Source organism: Bison bison, unplaced genomic scaffold, assembly GCF_000754665.1.
Source record: "Bison bison bison isolate TAMUID 2011002044 unplaced genomic scaffold, Bison_UMD1.0 scf7180017864284, whole genome shotgun sequence".
NCBI classification, from domain to species: Eukaryota; Metazoa; Chordata; class Mammalia; order Artiodactyla; family Bovidae; genus Bison; species Bison bison.
The window spans coordinates 249,283-262,731 of record NW_011494856.1 but is presented as its reverse complement, the minus strand read 5'-3'; the positions used below and the strand labels follow the sequence as shown (position 1 = coordinate 262,731).

The window sequence follows — 13,449 nt, the reverse complement described above, 5'->3', positions numbered from 1 at the left end:
AGAGTTGGACTGTGAAGAAAGCTGAGCGCCAAAGAATTGATGCTTTTGAATTGTGGTGCTGGAGAAGACTCTTGAGAGTCCCTTGGACTGCAAGGAGATCCAACCAGTCCATTCTGAAGGAGATCAGTCCTGGGATTTCTTTGGAAGGAATGATGCTAAAGCTGAAACTCCAGTACTCTGGCCACCTTGTGCAAAGAGTTGACTCATTGGAAAAGACCCTGATGCTGGGAGGGATTGGGGGTAGGAGGAGAAGGGGACGACAGAGGATGAGCTGGCTGGATGGCATCACTGACTCGATGGACGTGAGTCTGGGTGAACTCCGGGAATTGGTGATGGACAGGGAAGCCTGGCGTGCTGTGATTCATGGGGTCGCAAAGAGTCGGACACGATTGAGCGACTGATCTGAACTGAACTGAAATGAACTGGTAACTCTCATATGACTCAGCTATATTCATTTTTCATCTCTAAGTGTCTTTGTTCAAGAGTCAGATATGGTGGAGGGAGAATCAGATTGGCACAGTTTGGATCACAGCCTTACGTATGATAGTGATAGTGAGAGAGTATGTGTGTGGGGGGGAGCGGTGCTGGAGGGTGCGGTAAATCCGAATCCCTTTAAGATCCTTGAGGTAAGGGGAGTGGCAGTTCTTTAATGGAAGAGAAGCTGAGTGAATTTTGTAGGATCTTTGAGAAATAGAATTGTTTGTTTGTTTGAGCCAGTGAAAACAGTAACTATGACCTTTGTAGTGAGGGGAGGCATTGACCCAAGAGAATTACTTTCTAAAGCGGGGCTTCCATTCTTTAAACAAATTGTGCTGTTTTACTGTTTCTTCTCCCTTTCCTGAACATGAGGTTTAAAAAGATGTTGTCTGTTGAACAAAGCATATTTGGTAATAATTTCTTACCCATTTTTATGGATCAAAAGCACCTTAACTATCAAGTTTGATTCTAAGGAATATGATTCCAGATAAAAGCAAAAGAACTTGGTATTTTAGTATCACTCAGAACTTTGTCTTGAGAGGATGTTTGTTTTCTACTAGGCTTTTGGAAATAAGAAAATAAGCTGACTGTCCTCCTGTTCTATCTGTGCTGTTCATCGTAGGACAGGATTTTTTACAGGAGCTGTAGAGCAATATTGGAGAACCAGAAGGGTTTCAGGAAGAAAACTCAGCAGAACTGGCCTCTCTGTTGACATAACACAGGGGACCAGGTGGCATTGGAATTTAGCATAAACCATTTCAGAAGTCAGATCAATATAAAAGAGCAGACATCCCCTTTTTTGCTTTTACATAAACCCGACGAGATCTATTTATTCTGTTCTTTTAGCTATTTAAAAATTACTTTGCTAAGTGAATCTTCAAATCATTTAGTTAAATTCCTCAACCATTAGTTGTTTGTTGCTACATTTTGGGGGCAAAAAAGATACACTTGGCTTTTTCTTTCTCTTACATTCTTTCAGGTATAAATGTAAAATGACTGTGATAAGTGTTAAAATCATTGCATCAATGCTGGTTGTATTTTGTTATCTAAAAAAAAAATTGAACAAACCACAGTCATTTTCTATTTATATTAATAGCCACTTGAGGGTAAAAATGTCCTACTTGCATCCCCATTTAATAAAGGAAACTGAGCATCTCTCACCTGTTTCTGTTCCCAAGTCCAGAGGATTCTACCTCTTTAATATATTTTATGTGCATTTCCTATGATACTGTTTTCACTCAACTACCTCTTCTAAAGGAGATTTATTGAGTTGTAATTGACAATAAAATATAGTTAAAGTGTACGGTTTTCCAAGTTTTGACACATGTATACAACTGTGAAACCATCACCACAATCAAGATAGTGAATATATTTATCACCCCTACAATTTTTCTCACAGTCCTTTGTGATCTTTCCCTTCCTACCTCTCAGACAACTACTGATCTTCTTTCAGTCACTATAGGCTTGCATTTTATAGAATTTTCCATACATGGAGTCATATAATAGGTATTTAAATATGTACTTCTTTCACTTAGCGTAGTTGTTTTGAGATTCATTCATGTTGTTGCATATATAAATATTTTATTTATTTTTATTGCTTAATAGTATAACAGTCCATTCTCTAAATATACCACAATTTATTTATCCATTCACCTACTGACAGACATTTGAGTTATATCCAGTTTTCGGTTCTTATAAATAAAGCTTCTATGACCATTCACATACAAGTTTTTCTGTGGACATATATTTTCTTTTCTCTTAGGTAAGTATCTAGGAGTGAAATGGCTAGATCATTTGGTAGGTATATATTTTTAAAAAACTGTCAGATTGTCTTCAAAGTAGTTGTATCATTATACATTCTCACCAGTAGTGTATGACTTGCAGTTCTTCCACATCCTTGCTAGCACTTGGTATGATCAGTCTTTCTTTTTTCTTTTTTTTTTTTAATATTTATTTTTTTGGCTGTGCTGGGTCTTAGTTGCGACACATGGGATCTCTAGTTGTAGCGAACTCTTAGTTGTGGCATGTGGGATCTAGTTCCTTGACCAGGGATCGAACCCTGGGCCCCCTACCATAAGAGCTCGGAGTCTTAGCCTCTGGACCACCAGGGAAGTTCCTGGTCAGTCTTTTAAATTTTAGCTATTCTAACAGTATAGTGTTGTTTCATAGTGATTTTATTTTGCATTTTCCTGATGATTATTGATATTGGGCATCTTTTTCATGTGCCATTCACATATCTTCTTTGGTGAATTATCTGTCCAAATTGTATGTCTATGTTTTAATTGGCTTGTGGGTTTTTTTTAATTTTTTTTATTGTTGAAGTTTAAGAGTCCTTTATATATTCTGGATATAAATTCTTTATGGAAAAAAAAAAGCCTTTATAAGATGTATGCTTTGTAAAGATTTTCTCCAGTCTATGGTTTGTCTTATCATCCTCTTAACAGTATCTTTTAAAGAGCAGAAAGTTTTACCTTTTTTCTGAACTTAAGTTTATCAGTTAGTTCTTTTATGGATCATGCTTTTGGTGTCATTTGTAAGAAATTTTTGCTTAACCCACACTTGTGCAAGCATTTTCTACTGTATTTCTTTCTAGAAGTTTTATAGTTTTAGGTTTTACATTTAGACTTATGATCTGTTTTGTATTCATTTTTGTATATGGTGTTAAGTATGGATTTTAGTTATTTTTGTGCTTATGGATGTCCCAGTTGTTCTAGAACCATTTGTTGAAAATTCTGTCTTTTCTCCACTGCGTTGCCTTGCACTTTTTGTAAAAAATCAGTTGTCCATATAACTGTGGGTTTACTTATGGACTCTGTTCTGTCTACTCATCTATTTGTCTTTGTGTCAGTACCATGGTATTTTTGTTACAATAGTCTTATAGTAATTCTTTCAGTCAGATAGTGTTAGCCCTCCAGCTTTGTTTTTCTTTTTCAAAATTGTTTTGGCTGTTTGTCCTCAATTCAGCTTGTCAATTTCTAAAAAAAAAAAAAAAATCCCTATGGGATTTTATCTGTAGATCAGTGTGTAAGAGCTGACATCTTAACAAGATTTAGTTTTCTGACCTATGGACAGAGTATATTGCTACATTTGTTTAGGAGGTACATTTTCTCTCAGCATGTTTTTTAAAATTAATTTATTAATTTATTTGGTTGTGTCGGGTCTTAGTTGTGGCGTATAGGATCTAGTTCCCTGACCAAGAGTTGAATCTGGGCCCCCTATATTGGGAGCTCGGAATCTTAGCCACTAGACCACCAGGGAAGTCCCTCTCAGGATCAGTTTTCAGGATACAAATCTTTCATATCTTTTGTTGGATTTATTTATAAGTATTTCACAGGTTTTGACTGTATTGTGAGTAGTAGTTTTTAAATTGTGGTAAAATATACATCATGTAAATTTTACTATTGTGTGTGTGTATGCTCAGTCACTCAGTCATGTCTGACTCTTTGTGAACCCTTAGACTGTAGCTTCCCAGACTCCTCTGTCCATGAAATTTTCCAGGCAAGAATACTGGAATGGGTTGCCATTTCCTACTCCAGGGGATCTTCCCAACCCAGGGATCAAATCCCTGTCTCTTGTGTCTCCTTCACTGGCAGCAGATTCTCTACCACTGTGCCACTTGACCACCCCAAATTTTACTATTAAGTGATGTTAATTTAATTTTTGATTATTGCTTTATAAGAAAAACATAATTGATTTTATATATTGATCTTGTACTCTGCAATCTTGTTAAACTCACTTACTAGTAGGATACCATCAGATTTTCAAATTAGACAGTTGTGTCTGCTAGTAAAGAAAGTTTAATTTTTTTCTTTTCCAACCTGGATGCCTTTAAGAAATATTTTTCTTTTCTGATTGCCCTGGTTAGTATCTCCAGTACTGTATTGAAGAGAAGCAGTAAGAGCAGGCATCTTCATCTTGTTTCTGATATTAAAGGGAAATCATTTAGTCTTTCACCGTTAAATATAACATTAAATATAATGGTGTGTCCAACTCTTGCGACCCCATGGACTGTAGCCTGCCAGGCTCCTCTGTCCATGGGATTCTCCAGGCAAGAATACTGAAGTGGGTTGCCATTTCCTTTTCCAGGGGATCTTCCCGACCCAAGAATTGAACGTGGGTCTCCTGCATTGCAGGCAGATACTTTACCAACTGAGCTACAAGGGAAGCCCTCAAATATAACATTAGCTATTACTCTTTGGTTGGTTGGTTGGTTGTTTTTGTTTGTTTTCTATAAAAACCTTTCGTCAGATCAAGGAAGCTACCTTCTATTCCTAGTTTGCTGAGAACTTTGATCAGGAATGGATGTTGGATTTTCTTTTTAAATTTTCTTTATTTTATTTTTGGCTGTTCTGGGTCTTGGTTGCTGAACAGGCTTTTCTCTAGTTGTGAGTGGGCGCTACTGCCTAGTTATGGTTCGTGGGCGTCTCACTGCGATGGACTCTCTTGTTGAGGAGCACGGCTCTAGGGCTCGAGGGCTTCAGAAGTTGTGGCTCCCAGGCTCTAGAGCACAGGCTCAGTAGCTGTGGCGCATGGGCTTCGTTGCCCCGCAGCATGTGAAATATTCCTGAATCAGGGGTGGAACACTCGTCTCCTACATTGGCAGGCAAATTCTTTACCACTGAGCCACCAAGGAAGTCCTGGATGTTGGATTTTATCCAGTGAGTTTCAGAGTTGATTGCCTGGTTTTTCTGCTTTTGTTTGCTAATATGATAAATTATATTGACTGATTTTTCCATGTTAAACTAGTTGTATTCTTGGGATGAACCCCACTTGGTCATTTTCTAAATATATGGTTGGATTTTACTTGTTAAAATTTTATTATTTTTATTTTTCTATTAAAATGTTTAAATTGAGATATAGTTGATTTACAGTATTTTATTAGTTTCAGGCATACAGCATGGCAATTTTGTATTTTTTTTTTTTAACAGATTGTCACTATTAAAAGCTAATATTTCATATTTGCTAAAACTTTGTTTCAAACTTGTGGACCTTTGTTAGGGGTTTAGGGATATTGGTTTGTCATTTTCTTTTCTTGTTTTATCAGGATAATGCTGGCCTCATAAAATGAGTTGGGAAGTATTCATCAATTTTCAGAAGACTTCATGCAGAATTGGTGTATTTTTCCTTGAATATTTGGTAGAATTCACCAGTAAAGCAATTTAAGCTTGGTGTTTTCCTTGTGGGAAGGTTTTCTGTTTTCTTTTTTACAGTATCAATTTCTTTAATTTGTTGTTCAGTAGCTCAGTCATGTCTGACTCTTTGCAACCCCATGGACTGCAGCATATCAGGCTTCCCTGTTCATCACTAACTCCTGGAGTTTGCTCAAACTCATGTCCATTGAATCGATGATACCATCCATCCTTCTCATCCTCTGTTGCACCCTTCTCCTCCTGCCCTCAATCTTTCCCAGCATCAGAGTCTTTTCCAGTGAGTCAGCTCTTTGCATCAGGTGGCCAAAGTATTTAATGTGTTGGAGCTTCAACTTTAGCATCAGTCCTTCCAATGAATATTCAGGACTGATTTCCTTTAGAACTGACTGGTTTGATCTCCTTGCAGTTCAAGGGACTCTCAAGAGTCTTCTCCAGCACCACAGTTTGAAAGTATGCTTCTTTATGGTCCAACTTCCATATCCGTACACAACTACTAGAAAAACCATAGCTTTGGCTACACAGACCTTTGTCGGCAAAGTGATGTCTCTGGTTTTTAATACACTGTCTAGGTTTGTCATAGCTTTTCTTCCAAGGAGCAAGAGCAAGGAGCAAGTCTTTTAATTTCATGGCTGCAGTCACTGCCCACAGTGATTTTGGAGCCCAAGAAAATAAAGTCTGTCACTGTTTCAATTTTTTCCTCATTTATTTGCCAAGAAATGATGGGACCAGATGCCGTGATCTTAGTTTTTTGAATGTTGAGTTTTAAACCAGTTTTTTCACTCTCCTCTTTCACCTTTATCAAGAGGCTATTTAGTTCCTGTTCACTTTCTGCCTTTAGAGTGGTGTCATCTGCATATATGTGGTTATTGATATTTCTCCCGGAAAGCTTGACTCCAGCTTGAGCTTCATCCAGCCTGGCATTTCACATAATGTACTCTCCATATAAGTGAAATAAATAGGGTAACAATATACAGGCTTGACATACTCCTTTCCCAATTTGGAGCCAATCTGTTGATCCATGTCTAGTTCTAACTGTTGCTTCTTGACCTGCATACAGGTTTCTCAAGAGGAAGGTGAGGTGGTCTGGTATTCCCATCTCTTTAAGAATTTCCCACAGTTTGTTGTGATTGACACAATCAAAGATTTTAGCGTAGTCAATGAAGCACAAAAGTAGATATTTTTCTGGAATTGTCTTTCTTTTTCTATGATCCAATGGATGTTGGCAATTTGATCTCTGGTCCTTCTGCCTTTTCTAAATCCAACTTGTACATCTGGAAGTTCTTGGCTACCTGCCTTTTTATTTCCCCACAAAAATGCTTGAGGGCATTATCTTACATGATTCCATATTTTTTAGAAAAATGTATTTGGCTGCTTTGGGTCTTTGTCATGACACGCAGGAGTTCGTTGTGCCATGTGAGGTGTTTAGTTGTGGTGCACGGATTCTCTAGTTGTGGCACATGGGCTCAGTAGTTGCGGTGTGCAGGCTTAGTTGTTCTGTGGCATGTGGGATCTTACTTCCCCAACCAGGGATGGAACCTGAATGCCCTGCATTCCAAAGCAGATTGTTAACCATTGGACCACCAGGGAAGTCCCTATATGATTCCATTCCCTAAAGATATGATTCCATATTTTAACTCACAGTGTGGGAGCTGGCCCAGAGCAGGGATGTAGAAGACAGGAGTCTGCCTTTGTGTGATCTTATACAAGTTATTTGACTCATTTAACATTCCAAACTTTAGGTTCTCTTAATATTCTGCAGCCATGCTGCTAGTCTTTCTCTAATCTGGTCTCTGCTAGCCAAGTAGCTTCCTATGGGATGGTGTTCACTAGTATGTTCTTTTGAACACTGGCAGAGCTGATTTTTGCCAGGGGCCTAGTGGGTCTATCACATGAGTCCTAGGTGAAAGGGCCAGGTTCTTTTTGCAATAATGGTTTAAGGCTTGGTATTGATTCCATGTTGGAAAACTAACATGGTATCTGCCTCATTCTAGGCTCAGATGGCAAACTGCTAGTGAGAGCCAGAAGGAAACCACTTAGAGAAAAATCACAAGTCTAGGCTACAAACTGTCTTTAGGGAGGGCCCCTTTGATGAGATTCTGTAGGTGTCTTGGAATGCTGTCTCCTGAGTAGCCAGATAAGAATCTAGGCTTTGTGATGCCTTTTCTGACTCACTCTGGCAGTCACTCCTTCCTTTGTGCTCCCACATCATCCCATACATTGCTTTTACCTAGCGCTTGTCACATTGTATTATATTCATTTAATTTCCTGTACGTCTCCTTCTCTAGAAAAGAGTCCTTGATGATGGAGATCATTCAGACTGACCTCTGTATCTTGTAACCAACCAGGGATCTATTAGAGTAGAAGCCAGTGAAAGCTTAGTGAGTGAATGAATGGTGATAATAATAGCTAATTTTTTTTTTAGCACTTACTGTATGCTAGGAACTTCTCATATCTTCACTACATTCTTATGATGTAGGAACTCTGATTCTCACCATTTTATAGGTGACAGAATGAGGTTGAAAAAAGTAACTTGTTCATGACCTTACATCTAGTCAGTAGCAGATCTCAAATTCAATCCAAATCACTTGGTTCCAGAGTCCAAATCCTTAACCATGGTGCTAGAGGTGACCAAAAGGTTGACAAAAGACTGACCAAAGGCTAACTGAGTAGCTAAGTAAGTGACTAACAGTTGTGTGAAAGAGAGGCAGAGAAGGTACTGGTAACTCTTCTGCCAGACATAGCTCTGGGCTGTGAGTTGGAAACTACAAAGGTGAGCGGGGGCTCTATCTGGAGGCACCACTGGTCCATCAGGGGAAAAAACATTATGATTTAGGAGCCCATTTCTTACTGCTTATTCTTTCTCTGACAAGAAAAAGGATTGGCCAAGGCCAGAGATCTGTTCTGGTATATCCCTGGAGGTGTTGCTATAGCTCATGTGCTAGGGAGTAATACTTACTCTTCCATCTGCTTGAAATGCCCTTCTCTCAAGCATCTACATGGCTCAAAGGCCAGTGGTTTCCAGCTGCACAAGACAATCAACTGGGGTCAACAGGAGAATATAATAGTGTGTATTTATATTACATTTATTTTTATCTCATTCTTTGCTGCTGCTACTGCTGCTAAGTCGCTTCAGTCATGTCCGACTCTGTGCGACCCCATAGATGGCAGCCCACCAGGCTCCCCGTCCCTGGGATTCTCCAGGCAAGAACACTGGAGTGGGTTGCCATTTCCTTCTCCAATGCATGAAAGTGAAAAGTGAAAGTGAAGTCGCTCAGTTGTGTCCGACTCTTAGCGACCCCATGGACTGCAGCCTACCAGGCTCCTCTGTCCATGGATTTTCCAGGCGAGAGTACTGGAATGGGGTGCCATTGCCTTCTCCGTCTCATTCTTTAAGTTTTATATATTTTTACAATATACCTAATGTTAGTATTGGAGAAGGACATGACAACCCACTCCAGTGTTCTTGCCTGGAGAATCCCAGGGACGGGGGAGCCTAGTGGGCTTCTGTCTATGGGGTCACACAGAGTCGGACATGACTGAAGTGACTTAGCAGCAGCAGCGTCAGTATATATATCTAATTTATAAATATATATTCATATATGGTAATGTGTGCTTGAATTTTTTTACATGCAGATTATGTCATTAAAAATGTTGGAGACTACAAAGTTAGTCACCTTGTGCATCTCTTTTATGAAGGACTATGTGTTGCTGAAAACTCCAGGGGTTGGCCTTCTCCGATTTTGTGTAATATTGTTTGTCATTTTGCCCAGAGATGTAGTCTTTGATGTCTTTAGGAGCCAAATGGACAGAGGCTTAAGGGGATGAGAGAATCATGACTTTAGAAGACTGTCTCTTGCTTGCATGTCCTCCTGGGATTTGGTCATGTGAATCACTTGGCATCTCTCTCGGTACTAAGCTCTCCTGGCCAAATTCTGTCTCCCCTTACTGACAGCCACAGCTCTCTGTACTTGGTGTTGCCTTCTTCCTCACTTTGGGCCAGGCATTCTTCCCATTTTCTCTTTTGGAATGAGAAAACAGAACAAGATTTTTAGCTTTTAGGCACTTGAACCTTAGGAACAAGGTCCTGGCACCCCGCCTTGACTAAATGGTGGGATATCATGCTGGGACTCAGGGCTGCTGTCTGACAAGGACACAGCTCACTCTGGCTTACTTTGTTCAGATTGCAGTGATTCCGAGTGGGCAACACCTTACTGGCAAGCCTTACTTAGGTAGGGCATCTGCCGGATAACAGAATAATATATGGACGCATAGCCCAAAAAACGACTGCCTTGAGGTTTGTCCTAATATGTTGGAGTCTTTGTCCTTTTCCACAAAGCTTAGCTCTGTAGAGACTGACTATCCTCATTGGAGGTCTCCTTATAGACCTTCTGCCATGTGTTAAGAGCAGTGGTTCTCAGCCGGGGGCAGTTTTGTTCCCCAGAGTACATTTGGCAGTATCTCGAGACAGTTTTGATTGTTATGATTGGCAGCATACTACTGGCATCTGGTCGGTAGATGCCAGGGTTGTTAAGTGTTGTACAGTGCATAGGGCAGCCCCCTACAACAAAGAATTAACCTGTCCAAAAGGTCAGTGCTGCAGAGACTAAGAAACCCTAGCCTAGACTGACTCCTGCTTGTCTCCACTGCAGCGTAGGGCACAAGCAGAGGAGTTCCTGCCTGCCAAGGGTCTATGCTCAGGCCTGTATCAGGGTGTCTTCCCTGTAGACAAAAGACTCTTGTGGCACTTCTGGCTGTGGACCTTTCAAGCAACAAGACATGAAGTGGCCTTTCTACTCCATACGTCATGCTGGGTGAGGCCGAGCTCCTTTGACAATACAGGCAGGAATGTGTTCCCTGCACTTTGCAGGTTGACACTTGTCTGTCCACCTCACATCTTGTGCCACTCTGCTAGGTCTTCATTACCTAACACTCTGGATGATAGCAAGTGATCATGTTTACAATGTATGTGGAGATATATTCATTTTCAGGAATAAAAGGCCAATCCGTTGTACTTTCCTCAGCACATCTTTAATGCCTGTTCTGTCATCCCTCCTTTCCTAAGCCCTATGATTTGAGCATATCTCTTGGAAATTAATCTCTCTCTTCCCTCCAGTGTATTCTAGTCTGGAAATTAGAAATTCAACCAGGCGATGACTAAGCAGTCTCCACCTAAGCCTCCAGGACCTTGTTTTCTAGGATGCAGTTGAATGCGCTAGATCTGCCTCATTTCCTCTCGCAGAACCTTTCCTGTGCCTCTGTGAATGGTCTAAGCTACCTCCAAAGTCTCTTGGCTTTAGAACTTTTCTCCTGAGCCCCAGCGGTTTTGGGGGGACATAGAGAGATTAGAGTACTTTTGTCTTCCACTGTTTTGTTCTTTCTGAGTGTCTGCTTTATACCATGTGCTGGGCTCCACTGTGGGGGAGGAGAAGGATAAAGGGACAGGGCCCAGACTTGTAACTTCTCTAGTTTAAATAGAGTGGCAGAAGCAACCTAAGATCTGAGGTGTGCCTACCAGAGGAATACCAGTAGCATCACTGACTCAGTAGACATGAGTTTGAACAAACTCTGGGAGACAGTGAAGGACAGGGAAGCCTGGAACGCTGCAGTCCATGGGGTCACAAAGAGTCTGACATGACTGAGTGACTGAACAACAACAATCAGAGGAATGCTGATTTTTGGTCACGTGTTTCAGAAGTTAACCTCCACCTGGGCTGTATATTTGTCTGGGAAGATTGTTGTTGCTGTTTGGTGGCACACATTCAGAACATTTCTGGAACGCCTCATTTAGGATAGTTATTTTTTGAGTAAATTCTTATTGATGCCACTGTATAAAAAACACTATTTTAGAGACAAAGAAGGTGAGCAAAACAGAAAAGGACATGGTCCCTGCCTTCAATTTCTCCTGACCATTAGGGGAAATTAGAAAGCCTTCTCATGCAGGACAGTTTTGGGGAAAGATATAGATCTTAAAAGAGGATGGTAATAAATCTCACCATTTCATTCTGCTTCAAAACTTTTTTGGCTTCTTGCTGCTCACAGCAGTAGTTTTCAAACTTGAGGAATGTACAAATTCCTTTTAAGGCAAATCATTTATCTTGGGCCTGCAAAGCTGGTTTTATTTAATAGCATTCAAATATGTACAAACATAAAATAAAGTTTAAGTTGCTATATAAAATTTGTGTACAAATATAAACAAACAAAAACACACTGATACTTTAAATAAAAGCACATTTCAAATCCGATAAAATGATATATTTTTGCCGAAACCCGACTGCTCCCACCCAAGGTTCTTTAAGTTCAGCATGGGTGTATTACTGGGTGCTATATGGTGACTCAGTCCTCCCACTATTTTTCTCTATTCAAGCTCCTATGAAACTTTGTTTTATATGATGCATCATGATTTCACTTGACCTTTTCTTGGCTTGAACATATTCCTTGCACATTAAGTCCCCTTCTATTCCTTTATTGTTGATTCTTGACAAAACATGGAGATAAATTTGTTATCTCTGTGGCTAAATACCACACAACTATTAAAATATTTTTAAACTATTATTTTTATAGTTTCCATTTTAAAAAAGTCATAGTCTTATAATGAGGAAATGATTAGGTACAGTGGTCCACATATGGTAATGATGTGATTTGCAATATTATGAATGATCATTCAGTAATTGTTTCAGGTAGAATTGACTCCTGTTGTGAGAGAAAATCTTTTCAACCTGATATAAGCAAAAGGGGAAATTTATTTTTTGCACAGAACTGAAAAATATATGAATAGGGCTATCTATAGGTATGATCTCATTCAGAACTTAAGTGATGTCATCTGGATCCATCTCTTGGCTCAGATTTGTATGAAGCTTTCCTGCAGTGTCAGGGAGAATGTGTGTGTGTGTGTGTGTGTGTGTGTGTGTATAAATAATCTCTATGTATATTCTTATATAAATTAAAGAATGTTATATACATATGATGTTTATGACATAATGGCCAGGGAAAGTCATGAAGCCAGACTGCTTGAGTTCAATATTTACCAGTTCCTGGCTGGATAATTTTGGGAAAGTTACATAACCTTTTTGTGCCTCAGTTTCTTCATCTGTAAAATAGGGATAAAGTGGTATATATCCTTTACATGGTTGTCAAAAAGATTAGTGAGCTAATATATGTAAAGTACTTAGCACAGTTCCTGTTATAAAGTAAGTGCTATGTAAATGATGGATTCTATTAGTATCATTTTATTATTATTATAAAAATATATAATATAATATGAAGTGAAGTGAAGTGAAGTTGCTCAGTCATGTCCGACTCTTTGTGACCCCATGGACTATAGCCTGCCAGGCTCCTCTGTCCGTGGGATTTTCCAGGCAAGAATACTGGAGTGGATTGCCATTTCCTTCTCCAGGGGATCTTCCCAACCCAGGGATCGAACCTGGGTCTCTCGCATCATAGGCAGATGCTTTTACCATCTGAGCCACCAGGGAAGTCATGATATAGTAATTCAGGATTATTTTATCCCAGATACACCAGGATAGTACAAGAAAAAAATCCATTCTCTATCAATTCAGTTCAGTTCAGTTGCTCAGTCGTGTCTGACTCTCTGCGACCCCATTGACTGCACCATGCCAGGCTTCCCTGTCCATCACCAGCTCCTGGAGCTTGGTCAGACTCATGTCCATTGAGTTGATGATGCCATCCAACCATCTTATCCTCTGTCGTCCCCTTCTCCTCCAGCCTTCAGTGTTTCCCAGCATCAGGGTCTTTTCCAATGAGTCAGTTCTTCATATCAGGTGGCCAAAGTATTGGAGCTTCAGCTTCAGCATCAGTCCTTCCA

The 13,449-nt window shown here is 39.8% G+C and overlaps 1 protein-coding gene across 2 annotated transcripts in view; it reads left to right on the top strand.

Annotated features, from left to right (window-relative positions):
- The window catches only part of STIM1 (stromal interaction molecule 1), a 206,220-nt gene that overhangs the window by 151,867 nt on the left and 40,904 nt on the right, over positions 1 to 13,449 (top strand). The gene's annotated exons all lie outside the window — the stretch shown is intronic.